The following is a 26,040-nucleotide window of genomic DNA, read 5'->3' on the forward strand; positions in this document are numbered from 1 at the left end:
GTCTACCCATGGCTGACCATCCTCATCCCATATCCTCGTGCAGAGAATAACACTCGCCACGTTAATACAGCTTGACAAGATACTTGACTTTCAAAGTGCTTTCACATCCATTATTTCATCTGGGTGTGACTAAAATGCCCTGACCAAGCCAAGGAAATTTCCCCCCTGAGCTGGAAAGAGTTTTATTGAAGGTACAGTTCAGTCACAATACCTCCTCCCCTTGAAGAGAAACATTTACAGAGTTGATGAGGTCTCTGCAAGAGCAGGAAGAAAACAAGAGCTTTCTACCATCCTATCCTGTCTATGAAATTTAGCTTTTGCTGAAAGAAAAGACATGGAAGTTTATAAGAAATGGGTCAGGATAAAAATGAAGTTTAGGTCATTAAGAAAGGAAGAAACAGTCCTCTCAAAACGTGGGTGCAGCTGAGAAATATTTGACTCATCGGAGTGATAAGATTTGCTGACATGGGCTGCATGCTCCTCAACTTCACAGAGACTTTCAAGTGCCATACACCACTGAAAACACAAATTCCAGTTCAGGCATGTAGCTTAAGAGATTCTTATGTAATCTTTGCTGCAAGGAGCTAAAATATTTAATCATGTTGATGGAATATGTAAGATTTCACTGAACTGAAACATTTGAAGTAATACTTAAGGACATCTGCATTTATGCCCCAGACACCCAGGTTCTAGAAGTGGGTTAGGTTTCCTCTTTCTTTATAGGTATCATAGTGATGGGCAAAAGCTGCTTCCTTCCTCCCTCCCTTCCTCCCTTTCTTCTTTTCTTCCTTACATCTTTTCCTCCTTTCCTGCCATCCTCACACTCTCTCTCCTCTCTTCTTTCCACAGCTATTTACCACCTATCATGTGGCAAGCTTGATGCTCTACTTCAGAGATTCTAAGATAATTTGTACATCACTTTGCCTGCCTTAAAGATGCTCATAAACTAACAAAGAGAAGCATTTGATCCATGTGTTATCAACTCAAGGTGAGTCTTCTCTTGCCAATATATTCCTTTTTGTTTCATTAATACAATTCTGCTTCTTTAAAGGAGATTTAAACAGCTGTGAAACCCCATCTTGTTTCACATTCTCAGGGTAAAAAGCATAAATTCAAATTAATGTATGATACAGTTAGTGAACATAAAATATACTTAATTAATGTATTCCACATGTTAATTTGAGCCCTCAATTGGGATGTAGTTTCTTTATATGCATGAAAACTTGAGTTTTCAATGAAACATGAGTGTTTGTGCAGTGATTCAAGCTACTAACAGGGTTACTGAATATAGGAAAATACTTCCTACAAAATAGACTCTAGGGAAACATCAAGCCCTGACTCTGTGATCATTACAACACAGCAGAATAATAAGTAATTAAACGTATGTTACTTTTCCTTGAGTGTCATTTAGGTGGACAAAATAATAAAGTAACTTCAGATCTGGCATATAATTTTCATCAAACTTCAAAATTTGAGACATTTAAAGAAGCAAATTCAGGGCTTCTTGTTCCCTAAATAATGTGAATTCATTTACCTGAACCCCTTCCCCCAAGTACACAAAGTATAACATTATTCAAAATGCGTAGTTGAGATAACAGGAAAAGTAAGAAAAATTCTCAGGTGGCAGGTAATCTGAAAAACAGAGCACAATCCCATGAGGCACAGCTGAGGCTTCCCTTGGCAGTTAACCCCAGGTGGAAGTGAGTGTGGGGGAAATCGGATGTTGGGACTTTGCTGGTTCAAGCGCCCTAAGAGCTTTTATTTTAAGATCCTCAGGGTAGCAGAATAAATCCTTAAGCTCATGAAGAGAGAACTAGAAACTTTAAAGGGCTGTTCCTGAGTAAAATACAGGACTGAAAATGCTGTGTGCAGTGACACAGGAAGGCAACAGGAAAGTTTATCTGTCTCTGCCTGAGTTCCTGGGCAATTTATATTTTGGGTCTGCTCCAGGCATAGATGTGGGGTTTGAGTTTACACTACCCTCAAGGTCCTCAAGGTTTAGGAATCCTCACAATGAGAAATGAACGCCAATGTGCCCCTGTACCAATGATAATTCTGGGGCACTTGTCAGATACAAAGACCCCACCACTCCAAAGCATACATGCTCCATGACTCCCACCAATGAAGTGCCTCTCAAGTTCAACTTTCACAAGTAAACAATCCAAGATGGGTAAGAAACTAAAGATGGAACAGGTAGCAGCGTTAGAAGATCAATATTTTCACGTTACAGCATATTCTAATGGAGAATATAAAATTATTGAGTTCAAATAATTAAAGGTAATGAGAAGAATCAAAACTGTAAGAAATACACAAGAAACAAATATCAAGAAGACTAAAATAAATCAAATGGAACTTTTAAAATTAAGCAATAACCAAATGGCTTATGGAGCATATTAGAAACAGCTGAAGCAAAAATATTGAACTAGAAGATAGATCTAAGGAAATTAAGTAAAACTCAATTGAGGAAGATAAATTAAAAATATGAAAGTGAGATTCAGTGACATGAAGAGAGAATGAGAAGGTCTAATATATGTCTACTAAAAGTTCAAGAGGGAAAAGAAAAAGAATAATGAAGAGTCAAATAGTATCAAGAGGATGGCTGAGAATTTTATAAAATTGATGAAAAGCATGAATACTTAGGTCCCAGAATAAAAAGTTTTAAGTAAGATAAATAAAGGAAAAACTACTGACAATAGACCCCCTCATGGTAACAATAGAGCCAGAGTACAATTGGCTAATATCTTCATATTGCTGAAAAAAATAGCTGTCAACCTAGAATTATAAATCAGACAAACTATCAATCAAGAGTGAAAGCATAATAAAGGCAATTTTAAACAAAATGACATAGAGACTTTACCACCCACATACCCTTGCTAAAGCAATTATTAAAGTATTTACCTCAGAAAAAAGAAAATTGGACCCAGAAGGAAGAGAGGTTTGCAAAAGCAATAGTGGACAAAATAATGGGCAAACATAGAGTAAACCTAAACACATGTTACCAATATAAAAACGAAAATAATTATGAACAATGTGAGATTCATAAAAACAAAGTCGAAATAAAAATCTGAGAAAATGACATGTAAGAGAAGGGGGGCCATCAGAGTTAAAGTTTCTAAAGTCCTTGTAATATTTGGAAATGTGGTAAAATTCTTGATCCACTTTGAACTTTGTTCAGAAGGCATGCATTTTTAAAAATCAAACCATAAACCATAACATCATAAAGATTAAGTGTATAATTTCCTAACCAATGGAAGGAAAGAATGAATTAAGGGAAATATATCAGTCTAATACTTGTTTTGAAAAGAGGAAAAAAAAAGAAAAATATGTAATATAGAAAGCATAAAATAAAGTGATAGAAATGAAAACTGTCAGGGATAGAATAACTTTAAATGAATTAACCTCACCAGTTAAAAGACAAGGATTACCAGATTGGATTAAGGAAACAGAATCCAACTACTTGATATTTATAAAAGTTGTACTTTGTCTTATTCTGGTTGTAGTAGTCTGTTCCGGCTACCATAACAAAATAGCAGACTGGGTGGCTTAAACAACAGAAATATCTTTTCTCACAGTTCTGGAGGCTGAAACTCCAAGGTTAAAAAGCTGTCAGGTTTTGTTTCTTTTAAGACCTTTCTTCCTGGCTTGTAGATGGCTGCCTTCTTGCTATGTCCTCACATGGTCTTTTATTGGTGCATGCATGGAGAGAGAGAGAGAGAGAGAGAGGGAGAGAGAGAAGGCTCTGGTGTCTCTTCTCATAAGGACACTAATCCTGTTGGATCAGGGTTCTACCCTTATGAACTCATTTAAACTTAATTACTTCCTTAGAGGCCTTATCTCCAAATACAGATGCAATGGGGTTAGGGCTTCAATATATGACTTTCGGGGGGACACAAACATTCAGTCCATAGCATTGGTCTTCCATAAGTAGAACACAAGGTGAAGATTCCGATGCTAATTGGAATGTGGTAAGGGGAAGCATAGAGCAGGATGGTGAGAGGAAAAAAAGGAAGTAAAGCACTGATGAAAAAGAATGCAGGTGGAGGACCCACAACACCTGATTTCGAGATTTACTATAAAGCTACAGTAATCAAGGTAATGTGGTCTTGATAAAAGAATAGACAAACAGGCTAATGAACCAAAATAGAGAGCCCAGAAAGAGATCCACACAAATATATCCAATGGATCTTTGACCAAGGAGAAAAGGCAATGCAGTGGAGAAAGCATAGTCTTCTCAACAAACGGTGCTGTATGTCAACAACTGGATATTGACATGCACAGTAAAAACCTGGGTAAGACCTTACACCTTCCTCAAAAGATAACTCAAGATGGGTCATAGAGATAAATGTAAAATGCAAAGCTATAAAGCTTCTAGAAGAAAACATGGAAGAAAAATCTGTGAACTTTTGTTTAGAGATGAACTTTTAACTACAACACTAAAACCATGACTGATAAAACAATAAAAATTGATAAGCAGAATTTTATTATGATTAAAACACTTCTGCTCTAAGACATGGTGAAGAGAATGAAAAGACAAACCACGATAGATAGATAGGTAGGTAGGTAGGTAGGTAGATAGATAGATAGATAGATAGATAGATAGATAGATAGATAGATAGATAGATTTATTATAAGGAATTGGCTCATGGGGCTATGAAGACTGAGATGTCCCAGGATCTTCAGCTGGAGACCAGGAGAGCCAATGGTGTAGCTCCATCTGAGTCTGAAGGGCAGACTCTACTTAAATTGCTGAAGAAAAAAGGTGAGGTAGCACAAATTATAATGCTGAGAATAAAAGAAGGGACAGGAATTTAGATATAATAGATGTAAAAATTCATAAGTAGACACCTTTGATTCTGGCAGTAATGGAGTAATGAGGATCACAATCATCTTCCCTCTGTAAATACATATAAAACAAAATATATGAAGACACTCTTCCCAGACATTGGATAAAAAGCAGCACTGGGCTCTGATCCTGTAGTGAAGGGATGTGGTGAGGCCCACATTCACCCAACTCTTTCCAGACTAGGACACTTTCCATTCAAACAGGAAGTAGGAACCTATTAGACAGCAATGATAGGCCTGGATGGAGAATGCAATATGGAGTTTGGGGCTGGAATTTATGGGAGTAGGGTGCCAGGAGGAGAGAGTTGTGCAGAGGAAGAACCCCCAAAATCTCTATAAGGGTCCTCTGGACTCTTAAGCCGAACAGTAAGCTGTGAATGCACAAAGCAAGACTCAAGGATGCCTGCAGAGAACAGTTTCTAGGAGACAGTGAAGAGATCAGGGATTCTAAGAGTGACACATTAAAACATTGGAGTTCTGACAAGCCAGAGTGGAGAGACCTCATGAACAACCCAGGCATTCAACTGAAGCTTCAAAAATACTTTGCCTTTAGCAGAGCTGCTCTGGCCCCACAGTAAGGGCTATCTAGACTCATCCTAAAATGTCTAAAATCAAGCTTCAGTAGGATCAAGCTGATCCACCATAAAATTCTACACTCCTTTAAGAAAGACAATATAAGCCAAACTCTCACAATGGAGCAACCATAAAGTTGACCATATGATAAAAATTTGTTAGAAATATCAAGAAGTCGGAAAATGTGACCTAAACTTGGATAGAAAACAGTCAATAAAAACAGCCATAGATGAGGCAGTTGTTGGAATTAGCACACAAAGGCATTAAAACAATGATTAGAAGTATGTTCAAGGACTTAAAGGAAAAGCTGGCCATAATGAGAGGGTGCGCAGGCAGGCTCAGCAGAAAAGCAAAAACTACAGAAAAGAGCCACACAGAAATTCTAAAACTAAAATAATAGTCTCTAAAATGTTAAAAAATTGTTAGATGGGCTTAAAAGTAGCTTGAGAACTACAGAAGAAAATATTAGTGAATCTGAAAATAGGTCAGTAGAAACTATTCAAATTTAGACATACAGAGGGAAAAAAGTGAAAATAATAAACAAGACCTTAGTGACCTATGGGACAAGAAGAAAATATATGTATCATTAGAGACACAGAAAAAAAGAGGAGAGAGTGGGGTGGAAAAAAAAAACATTTGAAGAAATAATAACGGGCATTTCTCTGGTGGCACAGTGGTCAAGAATCCACCTGCCAATGCAGGGCACACAGGTGTGAGCCCTGGTCTGGGAAGATCCCACATGCTGCGGAGCAACTAAGCCTGTGTGCCACAACTACTAAGCCTGCGCTCTAGAGCCCATGAGCCACAACTGCTGAAGCCCATGCACCTAGAGCCCGTGCTCCGCAACAAGAGAAGCCACCGCAATGAGAAGCCCGTGCACCGCAACAGAGTAACCCCTGCTCACTGCAACTAGAGAAAGCCCGCGCAGAGCAATGAAGACCCAACGCAGCCAAAAATAAATAAATAAATAAATTTATTTTAAAAATAAGAAATAATAGAGAAAATTTTTCCAAATTCAATGAAAATTTTAAACTCACATTTCCAAAAGTCTTTAAAATTTCTAGCAGAATAAACACAAAGAAAACCACACCTAGGCACATCGTAAGCAAGTGGCTGAAAAGCAAAGATTAATAGAATATCTTAAAAGCAGCCAGAGGGAAAATGAAGAGAAAAATAATCTTAAAAAAAAAAACCTGCTACCATCTCAAGAGAAATAATGTAGAGAAGATAAAAGAACAACATTTAAAAGTGCTGAAAGGAAAAACAAAAACAAAATACCTATCAACCTAGAATTCTATATCCAGTGAAAATATCCTTTAAGAAAAAGGCAAATAAAGACATTTTAGTATAAAAAAGAGCCGAAAGAATGTGTCAGTGGCACAGCTTCAGCTTCACTACATGAAACATTAAAGGAATTCCATAAAGCTGGTGAGAAATGATACCAGATGGACACTGAGACCTTCATTCAGGGATGAACACAGTGCACATTCTAAAAAGACACACGTACATATTTGAGATAGACCTGTAACAGAGATGACATTTCAGTTAGCTGGGGAAAGGATGGAACTTCTGCTACTACTGTGATGTTCTATATATAATACTAAGTTACATACGTGCCTCATATTATACATAAACAACTCCAGATGGATTGAAGACTCAAATTTGAAAAACAAAACTTTTAAATTATTAGAATAAAAAGTAATGTCATTGGAATAAGTAGTTGTTCCTTAATTAAGATAGAAAAAAACACAAACAAAAATTTAAGAATGACAAATTTGAACTACATTGTCATTAATAATAAATAAAAACTTTTAATAATAATAAAAGCTTCATTGTGACAAAAAGACGTGTCATATATTGGGAGAAGATATTGGCAACTCATTTATCAGGCAAAGAATAAAGTTTCAGGATACATTTTATTATTTTATTTTATTTTTTTGGAAAACAAATATAATGTTTATTTTTATTTGCTTTTTACATATCTTTATTTTTAACATCTTTATTGGAGTATAATTGCTTTACAATGTTGTGTTAGTTTCTGCTGTACAACAAAGTGAATCAACTATATGTATACATATATCCCCATATCCCCTCCCACTTGCGTCTCCCTCCCACCCTCCCTATCCCACCTCTCTAGGTGGTCACAAAGCACTGAGCTGATCTCCCTGTACTTTGCAGCTGCTTCTCACTAGCTATCTATTTTACATTTGGTAGTGTATATATGTCAATGCCACTCTCTCACTTCTTCCCACAGAATACATTTTAAAATCTTCTAAATATCAGTAAGAAAAATACAATGAACCCAATAGAAAAAAATGGTCCATTTTTAGCGTGCAATTCACAAAGAGAAAAAAATAATGGCCAGTGAACATAAGGAAAATGTGATCAACCTCACCAGTAGTCAGGAGCAGATAAAGTAAAACAACATTGAGATAGCATTTTAAACTCCCCCAAAACATAAAATAATAACTAGCCTGATAATACCAAGTACTGGTAAGAATGTGGGGTAACAGGAGGTCTTCCACGTTGCTCTTGGGAGTTTCATTATGACACCCTTCTGGAGAGCAATCTGACAATATGTGTTCAGGTTGAAGATACGTATGCCCTAGGACCCTGTCTTTTCCTTTCTAGATGTCCCCTAAAGGGGAGCTCTCAAGCATGAGAACAAAGGGACATGTACAGTGATGTTTGCTGCAGCAATGTTTTTAATAGCAAATGTGTAGGGGAATGAATAATAAATTGGCTTATCCATACACTAAAGTTATATATAGATGTCTAAATGAATAAATTTGATCTATGCATTTCAACATGGATAAATCTCAAAAACAATATGGAGTGATAAGTCCAAATAGCAAAAGATAGTGATATTCCATACGAAACTTAAAACCCAAAGTATTAGACTAGATTCTTCATGTTTACTATATGTATAGAAAAAGTACAAATCCATGCATTAAGAATGGTGTACCAAATTCAGTATGGTGTTTCCTCTAAGGATGGGGGAAACACAGGTGGGTGTAGAACTCTGGCTATATCCAAAACATTTACTATAAACATTTACCACAAATATAGAAAATAAAATTTTTTAAATGATAGAATCCTTTTAATCTTGGGCCTGTAGGTGTTTGTATATTATTTTCTATATAATTTCTTTGTTTTATTTCAAACATGCTTCCTTTTAAATTTTTTAAAGTATATCGCACATTGAAATTATACAAATTCTAATTTTATAGCTTGATGAATTATTATAAAGGGAACACACCTGTGCATCTGAGGAATACTCTGCTCAGGTTCTTTGCAGAATTCATAGAAGCCCTTAGGAGCAAAGTGAACCCAAATGCCTGACCTCTCAGCTTTGTTCTTCTCTTAGAATATAGCCCCAATATTTTCCACTGACTGTTTTCTTTTTTTTTAATTTAAAAAAAATTTTTTATTTTATTCATTCCTTTTTGGCTGCGTTGGGTCTTTGTTGCTGCATGGGCTTTCTCTAGTTGCGGTGAGGGGGGTGCTACTCTTCGTTGCAGTGTGCAGGCTTCTCATTGTGTTGGCTTCTCTTGTTGTGGAGCGCGTGCTCTACGCGCACGCGGGCTTCAGTAGTTGTGGCACGCAGGCTCAATAGTTATGGCTCACGGGCTTAGTTGCTCCACGGCATGTGGTAACTTCCCAGACCAGGGCTCAAAACTGTGTCCCCTGCATTGGCAGGCGGATTCTTAACCACTGCGCCACCAGGGAAGCCCCTCCACTGGCTGTTTTCTCTGAGATGTCTCCAAATATTTTAAAAATCTTGTCCAGATTTTCTAGTTGTTCTTTCAGATTACCAAGCTCACCCCTCAGCCCAACGAAGGCCATCCCCCACTCGCCAATAAAACAAAACTTTTATTCACACACACGGACACCCACACAACAAATCCAATAACTAAAGACACTAAAGGGCATTTTAGAGTCGAAATTTAGTGGAACTTGAGTACTACGATAAATATTATCACAAGCAAAAATAAACTAAAATTTTAGCCTAATGTCAGAGGTATCCATCAGGGAGGAACTGGAAAGCATGAGCAAATAATATCATTAGTGTAAGGTGCTTGCTGTTTGTGATTGACAAATAAATAGATGGGAAGCACCCTGAACTCTTACCAAAGCACATAAAGTGTGTCTGGAAGTAAGTTTCGTCCCTAAAATAATAAGAATCCTGAAAGCCAGGTGAAATGCCAAAGGACCATTAGCAAATTAAGCATGAAAAATAAGAGACCCACTCAGTTTTACCAGGGACACATAACTTCCAGTTCAAAGACTACATTTCCAGTCACCCTTTCAGCCAAGATGTGGTCACATGACAAAGCTCCAGCCAAATGAATGTGAATCAAAGAGATATGCAAAGATTCTGAAACCTGCCCTTTAAGGAAAAGGCCCCTTCTCAGGTGAAGGCAGGAGGTGAAGTAGCTGATATAGAGTCAAATGGAAGATGAGGGTTGAGGTTGGCAGAGCAAACAATTAGGAGTCAGAGTCCCTGACACCATCACCATTATATTCAGACTGTTATGCGAAAGAAAAATTCACTTCTATTCTGTTTAAGCCGTTGTTATTATGGGATCTTTGTTACAGAAGCCAGGCTTATAAGCTTGGATAGTAATACACTATTCAAATTGTCCATACTTCTCTAATATGACACCAGATAAGCTGGTAAAAGAAATATGTGAAGGTGACTGTCAAACAAAAATAGAGATAAGGAACAGGATGCAATTACCAAATATATTTTAGGGTCAACACCCATTAGACTGACTCCTTAGTTTTCTCTCATTTTACACTGATGTTCTGAGGATGTTGTCCCTGTGGCCTGTCCCTGTTCAGTGCTTATTTTCATTGCCAATATAATTATTTCCATTTTAACATTTTAATGATAAGGACTTTGGAAATCTACTTTTAAATGTTTTCCTTTTCTCTAGTCAATCTTAGATTTTTTTTTTTTTTTTTTTTGCCCAGGTATGGTACAATGAAGAAACTAGAATCTATTTTTCCCAAGGTACTGGATATTATAACTTGGCTTTGGTTGGTTTGGCAATATTTTTTTCCCCAGATATATCCTTTTTACCAGAAGAATCACTACAGTGATTTTTTTCCCTGTGAATGAAAACAAGGAATCCTTTCTACAGCATTTTTTCTGTAATTTTTCTGTGAGATTCTAAGTCTGAAAAGGGACTCCTTTAACTACAGTTTGCAAAATTCATGGTCTGTTATTGGCTCCTGTTTCTCATTTTTCACTTTATCCAGATTAATCAAAAGATAATGATTTTTTTTTTTTTCTTTGCTAGCAGTCCTGGATTATTTTTGCCAGTTGGCTGAGGAGTTGAGGATATGGAAAACACTATGCAATTAAGATCTGGCTAGAGTCCCCTGTAGGCAAAAGAATCAAAAGATCAGTCCCAAAGTGAAGAGCACATATTGTCATGGAAGATGCTTTCTAGCTAGTCTAATGCACTCATCCAGAGTTCAGGCACCTAGAAATTGTCCAAATCTCAGGAGACTCAAAACCCTTGTAAAATTCATCTGGGTTGAGGTGACCCATTTACCACATGCATGAAGTTTTTCATGCTAGAACATACCTACGAAATGATTTTTTCCTATAAATTATTATCAAACCAAGAACTATATTATTTTTGTAAGCAAGTCAAAAGAAACCATCAATAAATTGAGAAAATACTCATGCTTAAAAGCCACTGCCCCCATACCCTGAGAAAACCATAATTCAAAAAGAGTCATGTACCACAATGTTCATTGCAGCTCTATTTACAATAGCCAGGACATGGAAGCAACCTAAATGTCCATCAACAGATGAATGGGTAAAGAAGATGTGGCACATATATACAATGGAATATTACTCAGCCATAGAAAGAAACGAAATGGAGTTATTTGTAGTGAGGTGGATGGACCTAGAGTCTGTCATACAGAGTGAAGTCAATCAGAAAGAGGAAAACAAATACCATATGCTAACACATATATATGGAATCTAAAAAAAAAAAAAAAATTCTGAAGAACCTAGGGGAAGGACAGGAATAAAGATGCAGACATAGAGAATGGACTTGAGGACACAGGGACGGGGAAGGGTAAGCTGGGACAAAGTGAGAGAGTGGCATTGACATATATACACTACAAAATGTAAAATAGCTAGCTAGTGGGAAGCAGCTGCATAGCACAGGGAGATCAGCTCGGTGCTTGGTGACCACCTAGAGTGGTGGGATAGGGAGGGTGGGGGGAGACACAAGAGGGGGGAGATATGGGGATGTATGTATACATATAGCTGATTCACCTTGTTATACAGCAGAAACTAACACACCATTGTAAAGCAATTATACTCCAATAAAGATGTCAAAAAAAAAAAGCCACTGCCCTTTAAATGTCTGTGATTCTTTTTTAATCTTTGTTGAAGTACATGTATAAACATCCTCAATTAGAATAGTGCTCAACAACTCTTATAATTATAGAGAAACCACTAACAACATACATGTGTTTGCTTTACCAGGGAAGAGCATTAGAGCTCAAGAATAGAAAATTCTGAGATGAGGGATTTGTGGTAAAGGGAGACTGGGCTTGGGCTACTTATTATACAAACCCTCATCATTTCCTTCCCAACCAGCCCTGCTAGATCTTGGGGCAAAGAATCAAAGCCTTGTTCTCTCATTGGTACAGGCTTCACTTTTAATGATGTCCTCTTTCATTTTTCTTTCTTTATCTTTCGTTTTTCTTTTCATTAAAAGATTCTTTAGTTTGCTAGAGTTTAGTATGAAATCCCATCAATATTATTGCTTCTTTTTTTTTTGATGTTAACGATTGATGTGTAAGAAAAATCACCTCCTTGAATTTGAGTTGTGCTGCCAGTACCTTCTGACCATTTGTTTTCATTGCTGAAATGGAGACAAATGCTGTGGCAAAAATTTTCCCTTCCCTTCAGTTGCTGGCCAAAAGTTGCTAAGGCAGCTCTGAACTGAGACAAAGTTTTTGAAAAGGAAAAGAACATTCAAGAGCCCAAGCATCCTAGAATTGTATTTTCTTTTAGTCATAGGCCACATTTCAGAACAAATAGAAACACCCCCTTAAGGTTTAATTACTCATTTTCATGGACTTTAATTCTCATTTATATTCTGATGGAGGATGGGAGAACACATGTGTTTACAGTCATACACATTTTCTTTTATTGTCCACAGAGCATTATAACCACAACACAAGACTAAGGAGGCCTTCCTGTGAATTAGGAAGGACACATTTTCCACAGCCATCCATGTGAAGAATCTCAGAGTCTGAAATAACCCTCCCATCTTTAAAATCAATCAAGTAATCAGTAGGAATTTACTACGTGCCTTGAGCCACGCTCATCTCTGTAGGGGAAAACACACAATCCTTTGTTCATGAAGGAAGTGAGGAGGAAATATGACACATATTAAAAATAAAAGAAGAATGACAAGTCAAAGAGCTGTGTACCCAGAGAGCACTGTTTAGACCCAACTTACTTTTCTTGAATTAGACTCTGGAATGTTGCCATCGGTCTGCTTTCAGGATTTCTAAGAAACAACTTGAATGAAATTCACTACAGTATTTATTGTAAATTTGTGGAAAACATCATTTGCCTTCAGTAAATAAATTAGCTAAAAGTTGTTGAAATAACAAACAAGAAGGTAGTGTGATATATAGATAAAAGTGCCAAAGGGGTTAGAGAAAAACAGGGATACACAGGGGAGGCTTCTTAGAAGAGGGAGACCTGAGCTGTGCCTTGAAACCCTGGATGAGTTATGGATAGAAAAAGGCCACTAGAGGAGTCAAGGCTGGAAATATGGTCATTCATGCATTGATTCCACAAGATTTATTGGCACATGCCATAGTATATACCAAGGACTGAAGCTGTCACAACAAAAACGGGCAAAGTGTCTGCCCTCAGGGAGCTTATGTTCTAGTGAAGAAATACAAGATAAGAGTGAGAAGTATTTAACTTTGGCCTTTTCTTTCTTTCCTGGATTTCCTGATCATAATGTCAGATAGAGCCAGAGATATTCATATTGCCTAAAGAAAGACTTAGGACTGTTATGGCAGGAAGAGAAGAAAATAAACAGTAAATATTTGCTGTTTTTCTTTTTTATTTCTTCCAAGCCAGGAAAATCAGAGGAGAGGCTGGAGGAGAGTGGAGTATAAAAGTTTGTGACACGTACACACACACGTGCGCACGCAGAGGAAAGAAAATAGGATATAATGAGGTATATCTGTGCTGAAAAGAGAAAGAGAAGTGTGAGGTGGTACCTTGGAGGAGGTCAGTCAGGGAACTGGGGAAAGTCAAGGAGAAAGGAAGCTGTTAACGAAAAGAGAATGCCAGTAACTGCCTGGGGTCAGAAACAGGAGCCACCATGGAAGCTGCAGACCTCTGGCCTTTGGACTGGGAGTGCCTGCTGGCCCGCAGAGGAGGTGATGAAAGGGCACTCCCTAGGCAGCTTCTCGCCTGCATCCTGCCGTGATCATACAACTGAAAGATGTTTGCCTCTCACTTGAGAATTAGCTGAGACTCTGTGAACTACTCGGGACACTTCTTAACTCCCTGCCACACTCAAAATAAGGTGTGAGTTCTGGACCCCTGGAGGAGGGGAGGTGATACAGAAGGGAAGGTTCCATCACTAGTCTCTCGGTTGGCTAAACAGTAGAAAAGCCCATCCTTGTTACATATGCCTGCACATTTACACAGGTACATGCACACACACGTGTGCAAGTACATATGGCTACAGAAAGGGCTGTTCAACTCAAATACAATTTAACTGTGAGAAATTTTTTGACTCCGCAAAACCTGAAAGTGCATATGGATGAAAAAAAAGTTATCTCAATGTTTCCCAAACTTACCTAATCATAAGAATCACGTGTTAACAATGCCACTTCCCAGGCACCTAGCCTGCAGGGTTAGTGGCTTTGCCCTGGACCTGGGAATCTGTGTTTTTGTCCAGAGTCCTCTGTGAGTCTTCACCAAGTGTGGCCAAAAAGTTGTACATTCTCCCCCATCTAGTGCCCACCAAGGACCTCGCCCATTGGTCTTGGTGCTTCCTCCTGCTGAGCCTGCATTCTTTTTTAAATTAATTAATTAATTAATTAATTTATGGCTGTGTTGGGTCTTCGTTTCTGTGCGAGGGCTTTCTCTAGTTGTGGCGAGCGGGAGCCACTCTTCATCGCGGTGCGCGGGCCTCTCACTATAGCGGCCTCTCTTGTTGCGGAGCACAGGCTCCAGACGCGCATGCTCAGTAGTTGTGGCTCACGGGCCCAGTTGCTCCGCGGCATGTGGGATCTTCCCAGACCAGGGCTTGAACCCGTGTCCCCCGCATTGGCAGGCAGATTCTCAACCACTGCGCCACCAGGGAAGCCCTGAGCCTGCTTTCTTTGCAGCAGTGTTCCAGTCAGTCACTACCAATCTCTCAGAGTCGCCACACGAGAGAGGACAGAACCAATCTATCGTCCCAGTGTAATTTATGGGTGATAGACTCATGATGTGCAATTCACATTTTTGAGCTGTTATGCTCAAAAGGCAGTGCGTGTGTTGTCTCATAAGCCATGCCTTGTGCTGTGGTAAAAGACACCTTCTTTTGCTGATGGTGACTCTAGTTGTCAAGATCTCGTGGCCATCAGGAGCCTACTCTCAGGCACTGACCCTGTGCATTCCTTGATAAAAATGTTGGCACTAATAGTCTAAGGTATGATGTGTTTGAGGCCACAGAGAAGACTTCACAGCATGCTCGCCTACAAGGAAACAGGAAATGTGACTGCTCTGTGCACAGCTGACTCCATTGTGGACCCACACTGTTAGAAAAGGGGCATATTAGCTAGCTAGCCAGTCTTCTAGCTAAAGTGGATGATTAGCTAGTACCCTACTAGTTTTAACCTGCCACCGTTTCTACTTCTTTCTCCAGTGAGAGTTTTCACAAAAGCGGGTACTGCTTTCCTAGCAGGTCTAACAAACTGGTTATGGCTCAGCTTTGAAGTCAAACTTCTGTTTCAGTCTAATTCAGTCGCTTTGCATCTGTGTGACCTTGGGCAAATTTCTTACCCTCTTCTCCTATGTTCCTTTCTGCAAAGTAGAGGTGAAGATAGTACCTAACTCATGGGTCATTTGTTAGGACTTAACCAAATAATGAATAGAGCACCTAGCCGGGTGCCTGGCAATCATGTTGTCTCACCATGGGAAATCCCTATCATTCATTATCCCTGGTCAGAAAATCATCCTTGCTGTCAAAACCTGACCATTGATTGTTTATGTGAGTGTAACTTCTTATTCAGGCTGTTTTTGTTATGTTGTGTTGCCTGTATAAAGTTTAGACTGTAGAATATTTCCTAGCTCATTCAATCTGAACACCCTCCTATTATCTCCTTTCCACTGACTCACTATTTCAAACCTTTTCACAGGGTTTATCCTGAATTTGGGAGTTGCTTTAGGACATCTAGAAGTGTGCAAATTGTTTTTACCTAGCAAAACCACTAAAACACTAGTAGCTACAATGTGGGTTTTCTTCATAGAGCCAAGAAACCAAATTGCTACATATTGAGTCGTTTCCTTGGAAAAGCATTTGTTGAGCCCAAGGCTAAATCAGTTGCCTCTAAAAAATGCTCTCATGACTTTTTTTTAAAGTACTCCACAGGTTGTAATGTTCCATTCATTTGTGTGGTTTTTGGCTTGAGTCATCCATTATTTTTCAATCCCACTTTAAACTTAGCTGGAATGGGCAATGGATCCACTTGCTACCAACTTGTCCCCAGCATCGAGTATAGTACCCAGCACAGAGCAAGTGCTCAGTGAATGTTTGCTAAGTGCCGCAATGCTGCTGGTGCTGACCATATCCCCTAGGGTCCTTTTAGTGTTGGTGTGTGTCCCTCCTTGACTTCTGTGTGCCTTCGCTTCTAGTGGCCTGCACCTTGACTTGCTTTGAGGAACTCCTCTCAGACATCTAGAGCCTCATTATCAGGATGTTCCAAGAGCTGGAAGGGCCTGGGGTTTTATATCTCCCAGACCCTTCCTTAGCCAGTGGCACAGCCCCTGACCTCAGAGGAGACAAACTTTGAGGTGTAAATCATACTCTCAAGTCTCTCTGTGGGATGAACTTGAAGCCCCACAAGACTTTGCCTGAAATCACCCACGGCTGGACTCCTTCTCCTTCCCTCCTCTGCTTCCTGCATTCCCTTGCACTTTTCTCTGCATATCTTCACTAAATCAGTTGCACACAAATCCTTGACAAAGGTCTGCTTCTGGGGGACCCAACCTAAGACATCATGTAAACTATTTTTAGAAACAAACTGTCCCTGAAAATAGAAAATCTTTGTTCACTTATAAGGCTTTGTTCACTTACACGGTTCACTTACAAGTTTCACTTACTATGTCCTTCCAAGGCTTATAAAGATTAAGTTTATGGGGTTCGGTTAGATATTACATAGGAGCCAGAGATTCATCAACAGAATAGGGATACGTGCATAGCTCATCTGTGGGTAACAAATGACCGTGTGCAACAAGGGTAGAAGAAAATGGTAAGATGATAGGAGCTTTTTGAGACAGAAAAGTGACTCTCTATCAAGAGCATCTTCGATTTGCTGATACACAGCACACTTGGGAACACTGCTTTCTTGGCAAATGGGGGTTAAAAAATTTTGACCTGTAGCCAGGTAATGAAAAGAAATGTATATTTTTCTTAGGTGTGTCTAAGCCATTTAAAAAAACCATTTGAAACGTTGAGCTCTATAAACATGAGAGAAATTGAGTTATTTGTAGCGAGGGGATGGACCTAGAGTCTGTCATACAGAGTGAAGTTAAGTCAGAAAGAGAAAAAATACTGTATGCTAACACATATATATGGAATCTAAAAAAAAAATGGTTCTGATGAACCTAGGGGCAGGACAGGAATAAAGACGCAGACATAGAGAATGGACTTGAGGATACGGGGAGGGCGAAGAGTAAGCTGGGATGAAGTGAGAGAGTGGTATGGACATATATACGCTACTAAATGTAAAATAGCTAGCTAGTGGGAAGCAGCTGCATAGCACAGGGAGATCAGCTCCGTGCTTTGTGACCACCTAGAGGGGTGGGATAGGGAGGGTGGGAGGGAGACGCAAGAGGGAGGATATATGGGGATGTTTGTATACATGTAGCTGATTCACTTTGTGATACAGCAGAAACTAACACAACATTGTAAAGCAATTATACTCCAATAAAGGTGCTAAAAAAACACAAAACAAACAAACAAAACAAAAACAAAAACAAACAAAAAAATAAAAACAATCTGAAAGGCTAAAAAAAAAGAGAGAGAGAAAGTGGCCAAAGAAATTTCAGTTTTATAACTGTGAAGGCTGCATGCAAAGGAGAATGGGGATATTTGCAAGCTGTCAGAAAAGACCCAGGATGTGCATGAATGTGATTATAAGTATGAATGTTTGCAGGGGATTATGTCCATGTTAAAGTAGTTTATTTTTGACAGCAAAAGGAAAATGTAGAATTTCTTCAATGTGAAGACATTTCAAATAACACCATGTAAGATTTCAGAGGGATAAGGCATGGAGTAAATCAGAATAGTGCTTATTCTCATCACCAGGACAAGAATAAGCAATAAGATCCTTATATATGTGTTTATATATGGATAGGGGTATATATATATATATATATTCATTTAAATGAAAATTCCAAATGTAGCCCACTCCCTCAGGCATAGCTGAAATTACTCACTTTAACTCTTGCACTAGAAAGCAAATTTTCTTTGCTTAAAACACTTCTGTATATATCTTAAATAATTTGACACCACTACAAATTTTGGTCAACCTACAAAATATTCAGTGGGAATGTAACTTTCTAGATGACCAATTATCCTTCGATCACCATGTCAAGATTGAGTTTTATTCCAGCCCAGCTGTGGAATTAAGAAAGCTTGACTATAAAGATGACTTCCTGTGACTTTGAGGATTTGTATTTTTCCACAGATTCTTTCCATACAGGTGTCATTGTAATTGAATAGACTAAACAGCAGATAAGCTTTTATTTAGTTATGTAATTTTGTTTTTCAATGCTATAAAATAGATAATTTTGAAACACTGGGGAGGGATAGGGTAGAGGAGGGGAAAAAGCAAACATCCAGAAAACTTTTGGCTAAAGAACTCTTTTGGAGCTACCAAGAAACTAGAGAGTTATACTCTGGGCTCACACCTTGAATTCTGTGCTTCAGAGGCCAGGAGTGCACTATTGGCTCCTTATTCCTTTTGGAGTGAAAGTCCTTTTCCAACCATATTTGATCTCTCTTATTCCGTCACAGGCACAGATTCTCTACAATAGCCAATCAAATAATAACAGAAATTGATCAGACTCCATTATCCTTTTAATAAGATCCCCTGCCTCATTTTCTTTAGTCTTCTTGTGTGCCTGTGTGAATAAGGGAATTAAAAACCATTCAGAGTAAAAGTAAATGTTTCTGCTTTATTGAGCAGATAAAGAAACTGAGGTCAAGAGAAATGAAGTTGTTTGAATGAGTTCACACAGCTTTTTAGTGGAAGAATCAGGTTTACAACTCAGGACTCCTGATTCCCAGGCCAGCTCTTTCTACAACCAACATTCCTCTTTCAGGGCTTTGATGCAGTGTTATTTCCTACCAATATATCACCATTTGTTTATCAATTACCTGTTGATAAAAATTTGCTTTGTTTCCAGTTTGGAGCTATGAACATTTCTGTATGTCTTTGTATGACATATGTTTACATTTATCTTGTAACTGCCGAGGAGCAGAATGATATATGTTTAACTTTTTAAGAAATTGCCGAACTATGGTTGCACCATTTTACATTCCCAGCAGCATGTATGTGAGTTCCCAGTTTCTTGAAATTCTCACCAACACGTGGTATGGTCAAATATTTTAATTTTAGCCATTCTAATATGTATGTAGTAGTATCTCATTGTGTTTTTTTTTTTTTTTTAAGTATTTGTTTTTATTTATTTATTTATGGCTGTGTTGGGTCTTCGTTTCTGTGCGAGGGCTTTCTCCAGTTGCGGCGAGCGGGGGCCACTCTTCATCGCGGTGCGTGGGCCTCTCACTATTGCAGCCTCTCTTGTTGCGGAGCACAGGCTCCAGATGCGCAGGCTCAGTAATTGTGGCTCACCGGCCCAGCCGCTCTGCGGCACGTGGGATCCTTCCAGACCAGGGCTCGAACCCATGTCCCCTGCATTGGCAGGCAGATTCTCAACCACTGCGCCACCAGGGAAGCCCCCTCATTGTGGTTTTGACTTGCATTGTTCTTATGACTAATGATGCTGAATATGTTTTCATGTGCTTATTTGCCATCTGTATATCTTCTTTGGTTAGTATCTGATTAAATTTTTTGCCAATTTTTTAAAAAACTGGATTATTTGTTTTTTTATTATTGAGTTTTTAGAGTTCTTTATATAATCTAGATGCAAATCCTTTATCAAGTACATGATTTGACATACTTTCTTTCAATCTTTCTTTTATTTTTATTTTCTTAAGAGTTTCTATCAAAAAGCTCAAATTTTTAAATTTCCTGAAGTCTAATTTATCAATTTTTAATATTATGATCACATTTTTGCTGTTATAGTTAAAAAATCTTTGACCAAACCAAGGTCACAAAGATTTTTCTATGTTTTTTTCTAAATGATGTATTTTTTGTTATTTAGTTTTACATTTAGTCTATGACTCATTTTTAGTCAATTTTTGTATGTGATACAAGGTATGATTCAAAATTTATTCACTGCATATGGATATGCAATTTTTCCAGCACCACTTATTTAAAGATATCCTTTCTCCATTGAATTATCTTTGTACTTTTGTTGAAAATTAGTGGTCCATATATATGTGGGTTTATTTCTGGATTCTATTCTGTTCCATTGATATAATTGTCAATCTTTGTCAGTGCCATCCTGTCTTGATTAATGAAGTTTTATAATAAATATTAAAATCAGGTAGTGTTATTCTCCAGCTTTGTTATTCTTATTCACAATTGTTTTGGCTATTATAGATCCTTTACATTTTCATATGAATTTTAGAATCAGCTTGCCAATTTCTATTAAAAAAGCCTGAATATATAGAATATTTGGATCTTTCTTTTACGTCCGATCTAACAATTGTTGCCTTATAATTAGGGTGTTTATAGCATTCCCATTCAATGTGGTTATTGATGTGGTTAGGTGTAATTCCATCATTGTGTTATTTGTTTTATATTTATTCCATTCATTCTTTGTCCTCCTTTTCCTCTTTTTCTCCCTTTTTTGGATCAACTGAATTTTTTTTAATGATTCCATTTTATCTTGTTTGTTGGCTTATTAGCTCTCTTTGTTTCGTTCTTTTAGTGTTGCTTTAGGGTTTATAGTATACATTGTTAACTTATCACAGTCTATCTTTAAGTGACATGTCACCTCATGTTTATTTTTGAGAAATTTACAATAGTATACTTCAAATTCCTCCTACCTAGCCTTGGTACTATTGGTGCATTTCAATATCCTTTATCTGTTATAAACCCTATACTACATTATCATTTTTGTTCAAATAGCCAATTTTCTATTGAAGTTATTTAAATCACAAGAAAACAATCTTGTATACTTGCGTTGTTTTCATTCCAGTGCTCTTCATTTATATGTGTAGATCCAGATTTCTAGGTGATGTCATTTTCCTTTTGCCTGGAGAAGTTCCTTCATGCTTCTTGTGGTGCGTTTCTGCTAGTGATAAAGTTTTTCAGGTCTTGTATGGTTGAAAAAGTCTTTTTTGCCTTTGTGTTTGAAAGGTATTTTCCTGGGGCATAGAATTTTAGGTTGACATTTTTTCTTCTGGATATTGGCCACTATCTTTTCTCATTGTTTCATATATATATATATATATATATATATATAAATCTGCTGTTCCTTGTCTTTATTCCTCTGTATATAGCATATCTATTTTCTCTGGTTGCTTTTAAGATTTTCTCTTTATCACTGTTTTTGAGCAATTTTATTATACTGTGCTTTAATGTAGTGTGTGTGTGTGTGTGTGTGTGTGTGTGTGTGTGTGTGTGCTGGGTTTTGTGTAGTTTCTTGGATCTATGGGTTTATAGTTTTCATCAAATTTGGAAAAAAATTTTACCATTATTTCTTCAAATATTTTTTCTATCATCCCCTCTCTTTCAGGGACTCCAGTTACACATATATTAAGCCACTTGAAGTTGTTCCACAGCTCACTGGTATTCTTTTCACTTTTTTTCAATTATTTTATCTCTGTGTGTTTAATTTTGAACAGTTTCCATTACTCTATTATCAGGTTCACTACCTTTTCTTCTGCCATATCTAATCTGAAACTTATCCCATGTAGTTACGTTTTCATTTCGGACATTCTAGTTTTCATCTTTAAAAATTTGATCCATGCCTTTTTTATATTTTCATGTCGCAACTTTCTGAATGTATGGAATATAGTTATAGCAACTGTTTGATTGTCCTTGTCTGCTAATTCTAACATCTGTGTCAGTTATGGGTTGGTTTTGATTGAGTTTTCTTCTCATTATGAGTCATATTTTTTCCTTCTTTTTCCATACCTGGTCATTTTTTTATTGGATGTTAGGGATTGTGAATCTTAACTTTCTAGGTGTTGGATATTTTTGTATTTCTATAAATATTCTTGTGTTGTATTCTGAGACATAGTTATTTGGAAACGTTTTCATATTTTCAGATCTTTCTATAAGACTTGTTATGTAGTACCAGAGCCATGTTTAGTTTAGAGCTAACTATTCTCTACTACTGAGGCCAAGGCTATTCCTAGTACTCTCTCAAGTCCATGTGACTTACAAAGTTTTCCACTCTAACTGTTGGGAATAGGTACTTCCTGACTCTGTGTGAGCAGTTGGGTACTGGTCCCTCTAATCCTGTTGGTGATTCTCTTCCCAGTCTCAATTACTTTCATCACATGTATGTGGTGATCAATACTCTGCTGAACTGAAGGATCGACTCTGTGCAGTTCTCTGGAGTTCTCTTTCTTTGTGACTCTTTCTTCTCTGAACTCTGCCTTATGAATTACAGCTGCCCTGATGTCCCTAGGTACCCAGCTCTGTCTCTTTAACTCTGATTCTGCTGGACTACACCTGGTTTTCCCTCTCTGCTGCATGACCAAGAAACTTTCTCAAGGTTGTAAGCTTGGGCAGCCAGAGTTCTCACCTCATTCATTTCTCATATCTCAGGGTCTATGTTCTTCATTGCCTAATATCCAGTGTCTTGGAAACCAGTGCTTCATATATTGTGTCTACTTTATTATTATGTGTGAGGCAAAAATTATTATGTGTCTACTTTATTATTATGTGTGAGTTCCCAAAACTCCATATTGGCCAGAAGTGGAAGTCCTATCATGGTTTTTAATCCAGGTTTGTCTCCATTTTCCAGATATGAAAATTAAGGCTTAGAGAGGATAGATAACTGAATCAACATCACACCTCTGTCAAGGACTATTACTAGGATTGGAATCAGGTTATCTGAATTCAGAGCCTTTGTGTTTCTTCACTACTTTACATTACCCTAATTCCTGAATATTTAAAATCTAGGCATGATGAAGCAATTACAATGGATACTTAACTGCAACATATTTTTAATCAGAGGACCTCATTCTCTAACCATGCCAGCTAACAGAGTATTTACTGTAGGACTTTGGGTGACTTTCAATACGAGCCCCCATGCAGGAGTTCATGACTTTAATTTTCATATGTATTACTCTACAAGCATGACACCCTTTCCTAACTGACCTTTTAAAAATAAATAATCCACTATGCCTATATAAAAAGCATCGTCCCATCAAATCACTTCACACTTCTCTTTGCCTTCCCAGTGTATAATGAGTGAATGTAACCAGAGGAAATTGACCATCTGCAACATAACACAGAGCTTCTTTTTCTACAGTGACTGGGAGACCACAGCTCTCTCTCTAGATTTTAGATAAAGCGATGCTTCTATGCAGACATTAAGAATTTTATGCAAAAGCATATTTGTGGCAAAATAGTCTTGGTCCCTTAGCCTCTGCCAGCCAAGGCCAAAGTAAAATTTCGCTAAACAGTCTCACTTCTTCTTTCTAACCCTAGCTTTTATTGTTTTACTGAAATCTATGAAAGTTTATATTTTTCCTAAAAATGCTAGCATTGTATTTAACTCATGTTTATTCAGAAGTGTGAACACGTTTAGGAGTCCTTTTAATAGATATTTTGTATAAATTATCTGTTAATCACATGGCTGGATTAAAATGAAGTAGTGACTAAACCAGTGGTCTTTCTCCTTTTGATTATTCACTTGGTAGGCTTTAGTATCTGTGAGAAATGAGCAAGATTTAGGGAAAATAGGAGGGTAGAAGCTATACATAACTAATAGAGTTGTGAACTGTCAACATAGTTATGAGGTTACCATAGATGTGACCTCTTTAGAAAGGCAGCATTAAAGGCATTCCTTTTTCATATGAAAAAAATTTAGTATGCATTGCACAGTACATGAGGAAGAACTGAAACCAGTTTGGGAAATGACTGAATTAGGATCCTTCCTTGCTGTGTGACTTCTCAAATGCTGTAATTTATATCTGCAAGGGGTTTGGAGGCTTGCCACTTAGGGAATCTGCCTGTAAAGCTGTTTCATCTCATTGACAAGCTGAGAAATTTCTTCTTGGTTTGGCTTAATTGTGTGTTCTTTTATTTTGTACATTGTCGTCATTTTGGAAGACACTGAGCTGCTCTTGGATGCATTGATCAGAAGGATTCACTTTAGTAATTTCCTAAAAGAGAAATACACAAACCTGCTAGACTTTCAAGTGCAGAGAAGATAAGTAACTCAATTTGGAATTCACTGGAGTAAACCCAATGGCTCCATCAATACTAGGAATCATTTTTCAGAGCAGTGGCATGCTGCATAAGATGTAAGATAGTTCTGTGTGCTGAATTAATTCCAGGGACTTGAATACATAGGTCAGTGAACACATAGAAACATTTTTGGTTCTAAAAATAATCATGGCATCTTTCATTTACACGTGGTATTATAAATTTGAAAACGTAAGTTCACATTCCTAAAGGAGTTTACAATCCAGCTGGGGAAACGAAACAAAAATATAAAGAAAAATTAAATGCTGAACTGTATGGTGCTGATTATATAGACATAAAAAATTAGGAGGACAATCTGTATTATCTAGAGTAATTGAGGGAAGCTTTATGAAGGAGACAAAAATTGCTGGGTAGATGGGGTGAAGAGAGACATTCTTACAAATGATGAAAAACAGCATGGGCAAAGGCAAGGGGTTGGAAATCAGAGCAGCATACATGAAAGGAGGTGAGCTGTTAAAGAATCCTGAAGGGGAGGGCTGGGAAATAAAGTACTATCAGATGACGAGTGGCCTGGAAAGCCAAACAGAAGAATTTGTAACTAATGCCAAAAATAACATTATGCCACTGTAGATTTTTGAGCAAACGACAGCTTTAAGTACAGTTTTATGATTAGCCTGGCAGTGATGCACAAGGTGGATGACAGAGAAGATGAAGTGAGAGGGACCAGCTCAAGCCTAGTGGAGTCATTCAAGTTAGGAGGACTACGTCAGGGATTTGAGAAAAAAACAAAAGAGACAGAAAGGATCCATTAATATTCTGAAGGAAGAAATAGGAGGCTTGAATGTCCCACCTTTCACTGTTCTCCGTATCTCCGATGGCAGATTTCAGAAATGGGGACAAGTAGTGGAGGACAGAAGTGTGTATCTGCCCAATTCTCTCTTATCATCTTATGTAGATGTTCAGCTACTCAACCTCTTTGGGTGCCGTCTCTGTAATTAACTGAACTTTCCACAAGAAGGGATAGAGTGTGGCATGGTGTTTAATTGCATGAGGATTAGAACATTGGTACTTTTTTTCCCCTTCTGAAAATAGAATGAAAAATTTTAAAGTTAAAATTGAGAAACTAGAAACAATGATGACAAAATGAAGGAAAAAGAGTTTTCCGGGAAGGAAAGGAAAGTAATGGGAGTCAGAAAGGAAATATAATTGAAAAGAGAAAAGAATTGAGAGAGGACAAAAGCAGACTGCCAGCTCCTGAGGGTTTGAATTGCCTGGGCTAAGATTCAGTTCCTAAGTCTGGTCTTCCTGAAGAATGGTAGAATTCTAGAGTTTAGAAACCTTCCCCCTCCTTTTGATTCTTGAGAAAACTGATGTCCAAAGAAGTAAAGTGGCTTGCTCAAAATTAGATACTTAATGAGAGCTGCAGACAGGGCAAGGACATAGGTTTGTTAACTCCTGCTTCAGGGCTCTATTCCAGCCCCACAGTTCCTTTCCTAGAAAGGAGTTAGAGATTTATTCCACATGGTATTAAGGCCTGCCTACTTTAGACAACTACTTTTTGGTCACTCATTTAGGCTGTCTTGGTCCATTTTTCTTCCAGATGTGAAAGATGCAGTAATATAAACTATAAAAGAAAAGGTACCATAATAAGAGAAACAAATTTAAAGGAATAAAAAGAAGAATGAGAAATAAGAAACTAAAAGAAAAAGCATTACCAAAACAATCTTGAAAAAGAAGAACAAAGTTGGAACTCTCAGATATCCTGGCTTCAAAACTTATTACAAAGCTACAGTAATCAATATACTGTGGTACAGGCATAAAGACAGA

At 37.7% G+C, this 26,040-nt stretch overlaps 1 long non-coding RNA gene across 2 annotated transcripts in view; it reads left to right on the forward strand.

The window, feature by feature from the left end:
- Nucleotides 1-26,040, forward strand: part of LOC309619425 — a 147,127-nt gene that overhangs the window by 91,115 nt on the left and 29,972 nt on the right. The window contains exons 2-3 of one of the 2 annotated variants that reach the window (XR_014238941.1): nt 850-4,568; nt 4,605-11,484. This is a non-coding gene — a long non-coding RNA (uncharacterized lncRNA). Of the gene's footprint in view, nt 1-849; nt 4,569-4,604; nt 11,485-26,040 lie in introns of those variants that run through there. The other variant, XR_014238940.1, reaches the window with a different exon arrangement.

This window comes from Balaenoptera borealis, assembly GCF_965194805.1.
Source record: "Balaenoptera borealis genome assembly, chromosome: 2".
NCBI lineage: Eukaryota > Metazoa > Chordata > Mammalia > Artiodactyla > Balaenopteridae > Balaenoptera > Balaenoptera borealis.